We start from the raw sequence: 16,117 nt of genomic DNA, 5'->3' as shown, positions 1-16,117 counted from the left end.
TCTAGGCTGAAGATGTTCCAGCTAGATGCTGAGAAAACTAATTTCTCTGGATATCGGAGCATGTGTGATTCTGTCCTTCTAGGATTATTTTGATATGCACTTTATCAGTTTGTCTTGGGCACTTCATCAGAAAATGATTATTTTCTTCTTTTTCTTTGGCGTAGTGTCAAGCAGTCTGAAATGGCATATTTAATGGACATTTTAATGCCTTGGTCAATGATGAATTGAGTAGATTTACCCTGGAAATATCTGAAATTATGGAAGGACTTGTTTTTTCTCAGGACGCTTCTTCTGACATTTCCATTAATGGCACTGATATTAAAGGGGTATACTCTGACCACAGTCTGATACATTTTATCTAGGATTTCCTCCATTTAGGTCATATGATAGTGAGATGACTCAATTTAGGGACTTAAGAAATACCTCATTCACACCTTGAACCTATACCTCATTCACACCTTGAAGCAACATTATCTGGAGTTTTTCTTGGATTATTCTGATGTTGTGGTATCTCTTTATAGGAATGCAGCTTCCACTGTGTTGGATTAAAATACCATGTGCATATTTGACCACTCTGTACTATGACCTATAAATGGTGTATGATTGCGACCCCTGTAAGCTACACACAACTAGCTGCAGGATAGAGTATAGTTGGGGGAAGCTGGGCAATATTTTCAGATAAATTGCAGTTAAATGCACATTACATGGTTACTGTTCAGAAATTTCATGTAAAGCGTCAGTGTGCTTGCACAGTGAGATATATGCTGTATCTAATCCCCCCAACCAAGCTTTTTTGCTGTATACCCCAGCCTGACCAGTCATCTGTCAGGCTTTTACTTCCTATCAGAGTGAGCAGACTGCATACTTTTTTACCAATCAGGTGTCATAATTATGAACCTGGTGGGGGTAAAACAGTGAAACCTTCGAACTTCTGCAGGCTGAATTTGGGTTACAATCCAAGCTCAGGTATCACTGACTTTATTAAAAGGTAAATAAAATGTGTACACATATACAAGCTTCCATATCAATGATGCATCATATGTTCTGGGATTCTGAACTTCAGTTTTTCCTTTAGACTTGTAATGTTTATGTTTACCTGTCACTGTTGTTGCTTTCCTGTAAATGTTGGGTGTGCTAACCATGAGGAGACCATAGATGTGGTTTCTTCTCTCGAAATATCTCTCAACCTGCAGACACTGAAAACAGGTACAAAGGGCCTTGAAAAGTTGGTACATTTGGCCAAAAATCTGGCCATCCAATCAGAGTAAAATTTGAATACCAAGTAACACATAACTCTTCCCACTTCCACTAGGAGTGTGTGATACTATTCAAAAACATATTTAAAGAACAGAGAGTGACAAAAATGATGACAAAATATAAGAACATTATCAAAGAGGCAGTTTAAAATCTGTAAACTTTAAGGAATTGTACTGGAAATTTCTACCACACAAGGTCATTTATTTTTGCTTCTGAAAAAGGGAGATATAAGACGTGTGCTTTCCTTTAAATTATTATTTCCACTAGTATGTTGGTCATATGTTGTAGTGTCTAGACAGCTTTAAGAAACACATGTGGTGACAGTGATTCAGAAAATTGTGTGAAGAGGTAAATCAAACATGAAAATAGGGCTATACCTCCAAAAATAGGTACACCATGTACAGGGATACAGTACACCTGGCACATTCCTCTGAAACAGGGATAGTTAGGTGGTCTGCCTGTTTATTATATACCCTGTTGACTGAATCCAGATTAATACTGAGACGTATCCCCTGTCTTAAACATTATTTTTACTGGAAAATTTATTGTCAAACTTATCTTCAGTAAATTTTAATTTAACATTTTGTTTCCTTGATCAGTGTTAATGTGACTTTCATTTCAGTGAGATAGCCCCCTTCAAGGTCCTAAAGAACCACTTAATTATGATGGATCACTGATTATTTATCTTGTTCTAGTTCTCCTCGATCTCTCACTGGCATTTGATACTGTGAATCATGGAATTTTGCTGGCTCAACTATATGTATCCACCTTGAATTTTCTGGTAGAGTTCTTCCTTGCTTTGTATCTGACATCACATGATACTCTCAGCAAGTAGTTTTAGGAATTAGTATCTCTTGGGGGCACGTGCTGATGTACAGGGTGTCACATGGTTCATTTGTGGCCTCCCTGTTTCCTCTGTTGTTCACATTGTATATTCTTCCTTTAAGAGATACTTTTGAGGATGAGTGTGTTTATCATCAATGTTACTCTAACTGTGGTCTGATCTGCCTCTCCTTTCCAGATAAAGTCAGATTTACCTTTCATAGGTTCATAGATAAGGTTCATAGATTATTAGTAGACTAGCTGCCCTTGTGGACCATTTTAAGCCAAGACAATTTCCCTCAGTAAAAATCAAACCCTGTAACTCTTGTTTGTGAGATAAATACTTTAACCATTATGCCAACCCCCAACCTCCTTTCCATGGGATTGTATATCAGATAATAGAGGACTGCCTGAATTTGCTTTTTAGTTGTTTAAATCAGAATGGACTTAAAATGAACCTGGTTAATCCCTAGATGCTGCTGGTTCATGAATTCCATGATTTTTATTTGACTATTTTTTTTTTCTGTGGGGGCAATGGAATGTATGCATCAGTTGCAGAACTTCAGAGTGTTCTTAGATAACTAGCTGATACTGAAGCATCGGGTATCAGCTGTTATCAAATCACTGTGGTTTTATATCAGGAAGAACTTCAGAATTAGCCACCAGCTACAGATGACCTGAAATAATGATTTGTGTATAGCTATCGTCACATCTTTTTTTTTTTTACATTTTATTTAGTATTTTTAATTGTATAGGTCATCTGGTCAGAAGACTTTTCTGTCATGACTGAAATCAGAAAAGGCAAAGACATAGACAAACCTTATTTTACAGAATTGATATGTGCAACAAATATAAGGTACAATGTATTAAAAAAAACAATAAGAAGTTTTAAACTCATTAAACTAACAGTGTAGGAGTCCTTCAGGGCTTGTCTACCTCAATACCCTTTAGCTAGGAATCTTTGAGTCTACCTTTACCGACCTGTAGACAGTGCAAAATTATGCAGCCAGGATGCTAATGAGTGTCTGTCATTATGATCCGCTCTGCATTGTCAGAATTGCACTGAGTGCCTTTGGTGGCTAGAGCAGTATTATTAATTCTGGCACTTACCTACAGAGCCTTGCAGAACCCCGGTCATCGTTAGGTTCATATGTAATTACTAGGCAATTGATCTGTGAAGAACTAAAGAAGCCTAGCCTTACTTCCCCATGGCAAATTTTAGCTCTTATGTTCTGCATAGGAATAACCTAGAGGGGAGTAGAACAAGAATATGTTGGAACATTTACTTGTTGCCTCTATCCATGAGGGACATGGGCACTAAAATGGGAATGAATTTGTGGTTTCCCATCCATTCAGCCAAAGTAAGTTTGAATAGTGTAAGAGAAGTAGTTTGATTTATGTGTAATGGAAGATGGTTCCATAGAGGAAGCATTCTCCATGACACACACACACATTATATATATATATATATATTGCAAAAGAGATGAGATTCCTTGAGCAGGTGTTTATGATATTACTGGGCTTGTGAATTTAATAGTCCTGAAAAGACAGGGTCTGCCAAGGCTCTATATGTAAGGCAGGGGTTACCTTTTAGTAGCCTTTATAAATCTGAGAAGAGAAAGAGGGACGTAAGACAGTCTGCACAGTTGTTGTGATTCAAGACCTTGATTTGTTTATTGAGAAAGTATTGTGTTCACTTCAGTTGTGACACCTGCTTGGACAGGTACATACCAAATGGGGCATTACATTCAACAATCAGCCTGATGCGAGTGAAGTACTGTGGAATGATTACATCCCTGGACCTGGACTTCATATGTTTAGGTATAAGCTGTGCAGTGAAGAGAGACTTTACAGTAGTGGATACGTGGTAATGAAAGGACAGTTAATTATCCGCATAGATTCCCAACTCTCTGCCTACTGGATCAACTTTCAATGGTGTGTTGTCAATGTGGCTACATGAAGAAGTTTCTGATCCCCATCTTCTGTGTCATCAGCTTATGTCTGCCGGGAATGGGCTATTAGTTGTCCTGCTCTGATTAATGTTTTAATTTCCAAAGTTCCTGCTCAGTGAAATCAGTGCTTTCCTGGATGTGGGCTCGCGAGACAGACCTTACTTTTAGGAGGCCCTTGAAATACTAACTATTCAGAAAAATATAATATAACCTGGAGAGACTCTTTTGGAATAGGTTTGAAGTATTTTAATATTCTTTCTGGTATTGATTTTTAATTTCTATATTTAGCCTTTTTTTTGCTATAGACCATGTTTTTATTAATTGTCTTTTTTTTTATTTTGTCTACACGGAGACAGTATGATGATATGTTCTTAATCATTGTAAAATGCTTGGGTTGAAGTACTTAAACTTTAATTGTAACTTTACATTGCAAAATGCAAATTCACTGCCATGGAATCAAATAATGCAGAAAACTAAAATGAAGGAACTTCACTGCTGTGGAATCTAGGAATGCAGAAAAGTAATAAGGAGATGAAAATGCTAATATTACTAACACTGTTGTTAATAATGTACTCAAATTATCATGCAAATGCAGGAGTGTAGGAGTTTTTTTTTTTTTTTGGTTAGGGTGGTGGGGGAGAGCACAATTGCATTTTGCTGGTAACCAGAGTTTATCTAGTAACATGGGTACTCAAGAACTGGTCAGGGTGTGTGGGATGAGTGATGAAGCTTTTGCCTCCTTTCTGGGTCCTGGGATACACCAGTGGATGAAACCCTAGTCGAGACATAATATCCCATGTATGCATCAGTCTGAAAAGCAAGGCTTCTGTGAGGGTTACTTCACTTGTAACAGTGATTGATAATCCCTCTACTGAGATCATTACACACTGACTCCTGCAGCACTGGCAGAAGAAATGTGTCAATAATGAGGTTTGGTAAACATATAGAAAGAGTACACACAGCATACAAGGAATGCTACAGTTTCTCCCTGTAGAGAGGGAGCAACATTTCACAAAACAAAGTAGTTAAAGAATGGAAACATAAGGACCATGATTCCTGAGAAATGGCTGCTGGCATTGCAGAGACTTGCCCTAAGGGTATCCGTGGTGTTACTGGATGGTCACATTGTAGCTAGGTGTAATTACTTGCGCAGAGACTTGTTTTGGCTTAGGATACCACTCATACCTCTCAACTGTCCAGATTTTTGCATAATGTCCAGATTTTGCTTCATATTTTTGGTCTGTTTTTCATAAAATTGTGATTTTCTGGGAAATTAGTAGCAAATCATTATAGTCTGAAGTTAGAAAATAATGACAGGGATTTGAGTTTCAGACTTCATATCCTTCAGAAAAATTCATGCTAATGCAAAACTTGTTATTCTATCAACTTTCTAAGTTTGTAAGAGCAATATTTCAAAAGTGTCCCTATTTTTGGGCCTATGTCCCACTTTTATTAATGGCTTTGTCCAGATTTCATGCTATAAGAAGTTGAGAGATACGACAACACAATGTGATATGATGACCAGTGCTAAACTGGTGTGGTGTCATATATAAACATTTAAATAGGTACTTTATTAATGTGTACAGTATAGTGTTGGGTATCTACAGCAGCAGGCCAGTCCTCTGTGGAGCAAGGGGAGGAACCCAAAGAATGCAGGTTAGGGGATGGGAGGACATTATCTGTCATCATGGCAGGTCAGCTGCTTCAGGAGAGAACTAATTACTTTTTCAGTGGTTTGGTCAGGCAAGGCAGGTCTCTGTTCTTTTGGTGGAGGTGAGGTAGTTTTTGAGTCTGATCATTAGCAAGCTGGGGAGGCTAACAGCTGATAATATGGGTTAGGAAGGAAATAATAATCACAGTTAGGACAACTTGGGGAGTCAGGTAGGGTATGTTTCCAATCAATATTAGACTGAGTGTTCATTGAATGTGCAATAGGTAGGTAAGAGACTCTGATCAATTCCAGGATAGAATAAGGGTAGATAGGAGACTGGTCAATCCCAGGATAGAATAAGGGTAGGCAGGAGACTGGTCAGTCCCAGGTTGCATTAAGGGTAGGCAGGAGACTGGTCAATCCCAGGATATTATAAGGGTAGGTAGGAGACTGGTCAATCCCAGAATATAATAAGGGTAGGTAGGAGATTGGTCAATCCCAGGATACAGTAAGGGTAGGTAGACTCTGACATCTACTAATATGGGTGAGAAGGAAGGTGAGGGACGTATTCTGGGTGGGGGTTGGGGTGGGTAGCCAGACACTTTAATTCCTAACAGAATAAAAAAGGGGTTGGGAATCTGAGACCAGTGGCATTCTGAGGAAAAATACATCTTTTTAAAGTGTGTATTCTGGCTTTTTTCATGCTGTGTTAAGACAAAACCAGATAATCCATTTGCATCAGAAGGCTCTATGAACTGTAAACTGTAAACATTTCACATGCATGAAGGTATGCAACTTACACTTACCATCACCTGAAGCTGTGGCACAAGAGCCTTCTTGACTGAAGTTCTCTAGCGTGACATTTTCTGCCTGGTAGACACCTGAAACATGAGTTTTACTGGGCATAAGGTCTAATTTCCTGCCAAATATATTTTAAAACGTATGGTAACAAACAACAATTATTTAATCCTAAAAATCCCAAGTTCAAAGAATGGTGGAAAGAGAAATACTGTTCAGAAAGCCCTTTAAATTAATGGGTTTGACTAGGGTTTATATGCTTTTATAGCTTATCAACATCTTACCAAAAATTCAAGCACAGAGTTTGTTTACATCTTGGACAGGATTAAGCAACTGCTTGAAATAAAAAAAATTTAAAGTCAAAGTCAAGTAAACTTTACTGTTGATCAGATATACACAGCAGTGCAAGCTGAATGAAATTAAGTTGCTTTGGTTCCTGTGCAAAACATAACAATGAACACATAGCTTGAATGACAGTAATAATTACAATATTAACAACACAGTAAACTACCACAATTGAACAGGAAGACATTAGACAGTATTATACTAGTAGGTATTTCAAGACTATGACTTCACATTGTGATTGCTTAGAATATTGCACTTTATCAGTTGTAGTATGATATATTCTGATGATCATATTGCACAGGTATGGAATGGTAATGCTGAACAGAAAATGGCATAAAAATGTATTTTATTGGGCAATTTTTGATTATGTTTTTACAGCACTGCAGTTTTCCAGTAGGACTGCTTCCATGACAAAATATGAACTTTCTGTGTGAAGCAGTGTGGTCTTAGAGTAGCTGCAGCAAGTAACAGGAGTACTGAGTTTCAGTGTGGTCTTAGAGTAGCTGCAGCAAGTAACAGGAGTACTGAGTTTCAGTGTGGTCTTAGAGTAGCTGCAGCAAGTAACAGGAGTACTGAGTTTCAGTGTGGTCTTACAGTAGCTGCAGCAAGTAACAGGAGTACTGAGTTTCAGTGTGGTCTTAGAGTAGCTGCAGCAAGTAACAGGAGTACTGCGTTTCAGTGTGGTCTTAGAGTAGCTGCAGCAAGTAACATGAGTACTGAGTTTCAGTGTGGTCTTAGAGTAGCTGCAGCAAGTAACAGGAGTACTGAGTTTCAGTGTGGTCTTAGAGTAGCTGCAGCAAGTAACAGGAGTACTGAGTTTCAGTGTGGTCTTAGAGTAGCTGCAGCAAGTAACAGGAGTACTGCGTTTCAGTGTGGTCTTAGAGTAGCTGCAGCAAGTAACAGGAGTACTGAGTTTCAGTGTGGTCTTAGAGTAGCTGCAGCAAGTAACAGGAGTACTGAGTTTCAGTGTGGTCTTAGAGTAGCTGCAGCAAGTAACAGGAGTACTGAGTTTCAGTGTGGTCTTAGAGTAGCTGCAGCAAGTAACAGGAGTACTGAGTTTCAGTGTGGTCTTAGAGTAGCTGCAGCAAGTAACAGGAGTACTGAGTTTCAGTGTGGTCTTAGAGTAGCTGCAGCAAGTAACAGGAGTACTGAGTTTCAGTGTGATCTTAGAGTAGCTGCAGCAAGTAACAGGAGTACTGAGTTTCAGTGTGGTCTTAGAGTAGCTGCAGCAAGTAACAGGAGTACTGAGTTTCAGTGTGGTCTTAGAGTAGCTGCAGCAAGTAACAGGAGTACTGAGTTTCAGTGTGGTCTTAGAGTAGCTGCAGCAAGTAACAGGAGTACTGCGTTTCAGTGTGGTCTTAGAGTAGCTGCAGCAAGTAACAGGAGTACTGAGTTTCAGTGTGGTCTTAGAGTAGCTGCAGCAAGTAACAGGAGTACTGAGTTTCAGTGTGGTCTTAGAGTAGCTGCAGCAAGTAACAGGAGTACTGAGTTTCAGTGTGGTCTTAGAGTAGCTGCAGCAAGTAACAGGAGTACTGAGTTTCAGTGTGGTCTTAGAGTAGCTGCAGCAAGTAACAGGAGTACTGAGTTTCAGTGTGGTCTTAGAGTAGCTGCAGCAAGTAACAGGAGTACTGAGTTTCAGTTTTTTTTTCTTCCTTTTCTTTTCTATTTCTTTTTTGAAAAATGTAGCATTTTTGGTGAAACGAGTTTTTGTTGCTGAGTCAGATATCTGTTTCCCTCAGCTATACCATCTGTGACAGGCCTTTCCTAACCAGGCATCTAGCATTTCTCATATAGTTTTAAAGAAGATAAAACAGTATAAACAGCAGCAAAATTCAAACAAGCACCATTAAGACAATGTCAATACTCCAGAAAAAAGCATTTAGTGTAGACACAGCAAGTGGTACCATAGACTCTGTTTTCCAAATGAAGGAGAAGTCACAGAAGGAAGGGTTAAGAGAATGGCCTTCAAATCAGATTAATCTTATAAGGCAGTAATTAATTTCAAGAACACTGATCAAAATAAGCAGTTGGGTAACGTGGCAGTGGATAAAATCATATGCAAAGGCAGCATATTTTTCCCTCAGTCTTTCTTCTTTCCTGAACCATGACAACCTTAGGGACAAACTAAACCTTTTGATGCCCCATCTTATTGGCCACTTCACTGGAGTGTGGAGGAGAGATGGCCATTCAAGTGCAATAGTCTGCTGGGTTGAAGGGATTTCAAGCCCTAAATCACCTCACTTTGCTGCTGGACATTTCTGGATACATATTTTTACATACTACTACCAGCTACAGTGCTACCCACCACTGACTAGGAACGTTATGCTGTCCTGTCAGCAGAATGCTGCTGTCCTGGCCCTCTGATGACTGGTGTTAAACAGAGAGACTTTGCTAGACCCTAATCTATTTAATGCATGGAGCTTACTGAAATGCATTATATGTTACGTGGGAAGATACTTAAGCTATTTCATATTTCAGATGTTCAGTATTTGGCCATTATTACAGATTCTCAGAAAGAAAATGAAGCATTAGGAATATTACTGGAAGTTTCTACTAGAAATTCACTAGGGCAGTGAGTATATTGCTTGTTTTCATTATAATATGCATTTATTTCACTTTTGTGTTTGTCTTTTTAGCAAGTTTGGAGTCTAGTCATGGACAACACCTTCCACTCCTCATTTATAGTCATCATAATGGTAAAAACATAAGTGATGGTTCATTACTGTTTTGAGTGAGGACAAAGGAGAAAGCCAGTTAGTTTATTTGACATTTAAACTGCAATATCTAGTAGTTTTGCTTGTCATGTCACATACAAAATGCACAAGATAGGATTCATAAGTAATACACTGAACTAAATGCTAAGGTGTTAGCCAGTTAAATCACATTCCGTTACTCTGTACCATGGGGATGTAACACTGATTCGTAAAAGCTGCAGTGCTGTCCCTGTAGCACCCCATCATATATAGTAAGAGATGAAGGAAGTGCTAATTGATTCGGCAAGCTCTGACTGGGCAGAATACACATTAGTAACCTCCTCTGCTGTACACTTCTTTGCCTGATTCAAAGACAGAGGCTTGCTGTAGAACAGGGGCCAGCTGGTCACCATAGTCTTATGGCTGATACTACAATGGTGCGGCTCCAGTAGGTGAATAGCACCTGTCCTGCCCCAGAGCCAACACATTTATTTGTTAAAGAGTATTGAAAGTACACTTTTCTGACCGAGTGGCAAAAAAAATGGTTGACAAATTTGCTGAGTGTTGTTGCACCAAAAGGACAGTGTTAGCATAATAGTAGGGGGCAGTGCTGGCGTAACGGTTAATCTTTACCTCACAGGTACAAGGTACAAGGTTTGATTCCAACCTCTATTTATTAGCTAGGCTTGTAATAGTCTGCATACTGATAGCTTAGTATGAACCTGTGACAATAGGGACCTTTTGTCAAAATTAATAAGAGGGAGGGGAAGTAGGGACACAACCCTCACATGAGGTTGTGGGAAGGCCCTTCAGAATCAAATATTTCTTTTGTGATTTTCTTCATTTGGGGTTTCAACAAATTTCTCTGTCAAGAAAATATGCATTCACTGCAGATCTGTCAAAGAGTTGCTTTTCATGAAATGAATATATTCTGTCTGTTTATTAAAGTGTTAAAATACAGTATCCTGCATTTCATGTCAGTTCAGATACCATCTAAATGGAAACACTTTAATAAACTGCACTTCCTAGATTATGTACTATGTCTGCTGTGATAGATTTCAACTGACTGCACCTACACAGGCTTAAAATATTAATTTTTCTTTAGCTCTCTGGAATGTATGTGAACAGCTGAAGTTTTATGGCTTCCTCTTCACATGTTCCTTTAACTCTTTTTTTCTTTTTCTTATGTTTTTAAGCAGGGTTGCCCAATAATACCAGTCTTATTCTTCTCCTATGGTTCCACTCACTGAGAGCATGCAATACTGCTCATGCACTGTTTTACCACAAAATACAGAGCTTCAAAATTCTCTTACCTTCTAAATCAAAACTGTAATTTGTCAACACTCTGTACATATATACCCACAAGGACTTTTGTGACTGCTTTGGACATGGTTATGCACCTGCCATAGTTTTATTTCACAAATAATATTTTCAAATACAATTCTTTTGTATATTACGCTTTATAAGTTAAAGTTACAATCAGCTAACAAGGTGGTCATTTTTAAATGTTTAAGATCAATTTTATTTATTTTTCTCCGTAAAGAAAATAAGGCAAGAATGTCGTTAATGACTTTCAAGTGAAGCCAAATGTAGTACACTGCTTAGGCAGTAATCAACAGTGGTGGTGTGGATGGTTTACCTATGAGTGTCGTAGTCTACCAAACACATACATAGGTAAATATTGCACAGCTCATATCTTCACTGTTGGCTATTCTGTTTTACCTTGGCCAAGAGCTTAGTTTAATATTTTCGGTGCATTTTAAGTCTCATTGGAAACATTTTGTGTTTTATCAAATATTACAAAAATCCCTTTCTTTCTGTGTTAGGAGTTATTCAGTTATATTTTTGTGTGTTATTTATATAGGTTTATATATATATATATATATATATATATATATATATATTTTTTTTTTTTTTAGCCCTGACAGATCAGACCATCTGGTCCCTCCTCAACCTTTTGACCCATTCATTCCCCTTTAGCTGGATAAAGCTACACTGACCATTGTGCCAAAGCAATCCTTCATTCTCAGGCAGTTCATTTTTTTTTTGTATAGGTCCTTCATTACACCCCATGTCAGTGCATAAACTATTGGAGTATTTCACCATGTTTTACAGCAAGACTGATATCCATGTTCAGCAGATGAGGGATGTAACACTGCTGAATACCCTTTCTCTTCTCCCAAGATAAATGGTCCACTAATCAAACCTAGGTATCCTGCGTCACAATAAATGCTCCACCCCTCTGCACTACTCAGGCTATACTAAATTTGTTACTTTTTGCTTATTTACTTGTTGTTGGAAAACATAACTGAAATGATTCCTCTAAATTACACTATATTTGTTGAAAGGTATATTGGTTTAGCTGGCAGCATTGTTGTGTAACTATTTTAACTCACATTTTGTCTGACTCTTGTCTTTCTCATATTTGCTATTTGTTCTGTTACACAGTGGTTAAACCCATTCACACTGTCTGAGGGTTATGATGGTGGTCTCCAAAGCTATAGTAATTTGAAAATGAATTCAGCCTAATGTTACAATGTCCTTGTTGATATATATATAAAACATCGTCTTCGAAAAATGCATGCATAGTTAAATAAAATTGTTGATTTTTGGCATTTTCGCATTGTTAACAAACTCAAGAGGTTAGGTACAACCCCATATGTCATCTGGTGGATAGCCAAATGGCTTCACAGACAGGATCCAGGAAGTTAAAATTCGGGAGTCCACCTCTACAAACAGGCCAGTCACAAGTGGAGTCCCTCAGGAATTGGTCCTGGGACAACTCCTTTTTAGCATTTACTTCTCTGAAGTCATAGTCAATGTCAATGGCCTCTGGCTGACTAAATTTGCAAATGGTTGCAAATTAGGAGCTGTCATTGAATCTCACACTGACACAAATGTTCTCCAGGTAGGGCTGACATAGACAGAAAACTGACGCCAGAGCCATAGACTAAAACTAAATGCCAAGAAATGCATAATAGTATTCTTTGGGAAGTCACCTACCCAGGTAAATATTATACTGAAAATACAGCCCTTAGAGATGACCCAGTAGTCAGGGACTTGGGACACACATAGACAGTAATCTAGCCTTTGACCATCACGTGTCTACAGGTGTGAGGAAATCATTCTATGTTGCACAACTTATAAACAAAGGTATGGCATCTAAGTCCAAGGAAGTCATTGTTCCATCGTACTTGACATTCATCAGACCTATCATTGAGTACAATAGCCCCTTTGGCATGTACCTAGCCAGGCATATCCAACATATGGAACGTCCACAGAGGTTCCTCATTAAAAGAATACAGGGCGTAAGTAAAATGTCCTATGCAGACCGCCTCAAGGCCCTATCCCTATATTCTGTCTCCTACAGTCTTTTGAAGGAACATCTATGCCTGGTATACAGGGCATTGTCAGACCCCTCTCTGAAGGACCTCCTACATATTAGCAAAAAAAAAACAGCACCAGAATTACCCATTCTAAAGACTTAAACCTTGCCTGTGATATAACTAGTTATGTATCCCAGAGACTATCCCATCTCTGGAACAGGCTCCCTATCCATGTGAAGCAGAATTCCTCCATAACCCAATTCAAGTGTAACTTGGACAACTGGATCGGGAACAGGAAAATCATCCTTGGCTTGACACCTATATCTCTAATGGACTCAGGCAACCTGTTAATAATCATCTCCCAGGCCCCTGCTTGTAAATGTTTCTCATCTCCCAAGCCCCTGCACTTATTAAGGGTACCAGAACTTGTCAGAAATTTGGGATGGATGGCTAGGCTTAAAAAGGCCCTTGTGGTAGTTAGCCTAGTACACACCTATGAACCTAAAAGGGTTTCAAGTTGTGTCCCCTGATTTTTTTTTTGAAAAGGTAAATAATCATAAAGTTAGCTTCACTCCTGATATGGCCCTGCCCTATTCTAATTAGCCCACCCTCTCAGTCATTGCATGTAACCCCACCTTGCTTTGAAATCACCAGCTGCTCCTGGTTACTACACCCATCATTTGATTATATCATTGTATCTTCCAGCATTGTTTGGGCTTCTCTGTGCCTCCATATATGGAAGATGATGTCTGCCATGTAATATGTTTCAAGACAAGTTACTGCTTATGTCACATGATGTGTACAATCATGCCAGTTTTTGCAGTATTTCACAAGGCAATAAGGATGCATTTCTGGTATAAAATAAGGTTTACTTTTGCAGTGTATTGTCGTAAATGATGCCCATGTGGTATTAGTATGAGGGCATGTACACATTGACAAATTTTAGGTGCTATGATTTTGGACTCTCTGTTGAAATAAATGAAAGATGGGAGGGTGAGTGATAATGATGGAGTGATGCCAAAGGAGATGGTTACCTGATTCTCTTGTTCTTATTACGTTTCTGAGATATTTCATTTTTTAACCATGCATAGCTGCAGTGTAATACTGTGTAAAGTATTATGACATAATAATGCACTGCTCATTTGCAGCTGCAGTATTATGAAGTAACAATGCAGTGCTCATTTGCAGCTACAGTATTATGAAATAACAATGCATGACTCATTTGCAGCTGCAGTATTATGAAGTAACAATGCACTGCTCATTTGCAGCTACAGTATTATGAAGTAACAATGCATGACTCATTTGCAAGTGATAGCCTTGCTCACCCTTGTAGACGACAGTCTATCCCAGGCATGTTTTCACTGCATTCATCAGTGCTGCACACTCAACCCCACAGAGGCATTTTGTGAGGACTTGATTTTACTAAGCAACAAAGTTTGTATGATGACTGGTGCTGGTTCATAGGTACATAATTGTGTACTAGGCTAATGGCCCTGGGGCCTTTACAAGCCTAGCCATAGGATTACCCAGGCATAGTGCCACCCGACCTTAGTCCCCAGTGCCTCTGTTGAGTAGAGCCACTGGAGTTATCCCTGGGATGACTTTTCTGTTTCCCGCCCATTCATCAAGGTTTCTCTTGAACAGGGTCAGAGAGGTGCTCTGCTTGACATGTATGGGAAGTCTGTTCCATTGCATGGGCAGTCTCTGGGTTATGATCCTGCTCCTCCAGCATGTTCTGTTATTTGTGGTAATGATGCTGAGATCTCTGGAGCGTGTGGTGAAGATGGATTGGGATTTCTTTAGATGTAGCATTTCTAACAGAGCTGGGTCAAACAAGGCTTTGCAAGTCAGACAAAGATCGCCTCTAAGTAGGCGATATGCGACAGAGAATAGTTGGAGTTTTTTGAGTTTGTCCATACAGACAAGTGTTTAAGGCCTGTGATCCTCTTTGTGAGGTACTTTTGCATCCTCTCCAGTTGTTGCAGGTGTCTAGTGAGGTACATGCCAAATGGGACATTGTACTTGATGACTGGCCTAATGAGGGAAGAGTAGAGGGAGACAACGGCCTCCTTCTTCCTGGATGCAAAACCCTTAGTAATGAGATGTGCCACATAGAAGGACTTTCTGACCACAGTGGCAATATGGTGATCAGAAGAGAGGTTGCTGTCAACCTGTGTTCCCACATCTTTTATAATGTCTTCTGTGTTTGGTGGACTACCATCAATGTGGTAATTCATGTAACCAGGTTTTTTCACAAAGAGGATGATGACACATTTTTTGGCATTGAGCTTAAGGCCATGGTTCTGACACCAGTCGTTGGTTTCAGTGAGGCCATTCTGTAGGATGTCAACATCACTTGGGGAGTTAATAATAGCTCCCAACTTGCAATCATCTGCAACTTTGTCAGCCAGAGTCCCTTCGTGTTGGCCTGGACTTCAGAGAAGTAGATACCAAATAGGAGAGGACCCAGGACAGAACCCTGTGGGACTCCACTCGTGACTAGTCAGCAGTCTGAGTTGGAGTCAGCTACTTTCACACTGCGGGTTCTATCTGTGAGCCAGTTTGCAACCCACCTAGTGATATAGGGGTTGAAGTTTAGCTTAGTGAGGCTTTCTATGATTCCTGAGTGGGGGATGGTATCAAAGGCCTTGGCCAGATCAAGGTAGGCTGTATGAACCACCTTGCCTTCATCGTCATCTCTGGTGACTGACTCAAAGAAGTCAACCAAGCTGAGCAGGCATGATCTACCCTTCACAAAACCAAATTGTGTGGGATCCAGAGTTTGGAGATTCCCTATATCGTTGTTTATTAGGCCCATGATGATGCGTTCCATATCTTTGCATATCAGACTCATCAGGCTAATGGGGTGATAGTTCCCAGTGTCTGCAGTCGCTCCTCCTTTGTGGAGAGAGATGACTGTAGCAGTGTGTGCCATTTGGTAGGGACAAAGCCTGAGATGAGGATGTGATTGAACAGGGCACACAGCCGAGGTGCCAGTTCACGCCATAGTTCATGTAGAATACAACCAGGGATATTTTCATGTCCCATAGAAGCTGTATCCTTGGCCTTGGACAGTGCTGTTTTAACCTGTGCAGTAGTAATACTGTGTGCCTGGCAATCTACTGGTATTGTGATTGGTCCTTTGGTCGGGAGGGGTAAAGTTGGCACTGAATCTGTTGGCCAGTATACTGGCACTATCTGTTGGCTTGGTATAAGAGGTACCATTGTGCAGTAGCTCAGAGCAAATCTGGGTATTGCCATGGAGATTCTTTA

General features: G+C 39.6%; 1 long non-coding RNA gene across 1 annotated transcript in view; it reads right to left on the bottom strand.

Moving 5' to 3' along the window:
* The window catches only part of LOC122792474, a 148,273-nt gene that overhangs the window by 112,759 nt on the left and 19,397 nt on the right, over positions 1 to 16,117 (bottom strand). Inside the window, exon 2 of the long non-coding RNA XR_006363317.1 lies at positions 6,489 to 6,563. This is a non-coding gene — a long non-coding RNA (uncharacterized LOC122792474). The remainder of the gene's footprint in view (positions 1 to 6,488; positions 6,564 to 16,117) is intronic.

This window comes from Protopterus annectens, chromosome 1.part2 (genome assembly GCF_019279795.1).
Source record: "Protopterus annectens isolate FY-2018-M chromosome 1.part2, PAN1.0, whole genome shotgun sequence".
Lineage (NCBI taxonomy): Eukaryota > Metazoa > Chordata > Ceratodontiformes > Protopteridae > Protopterus > Protopterus annectens.
This window is presented reverse-complemented; position numbering and strand designations above follow the sequence as displayed.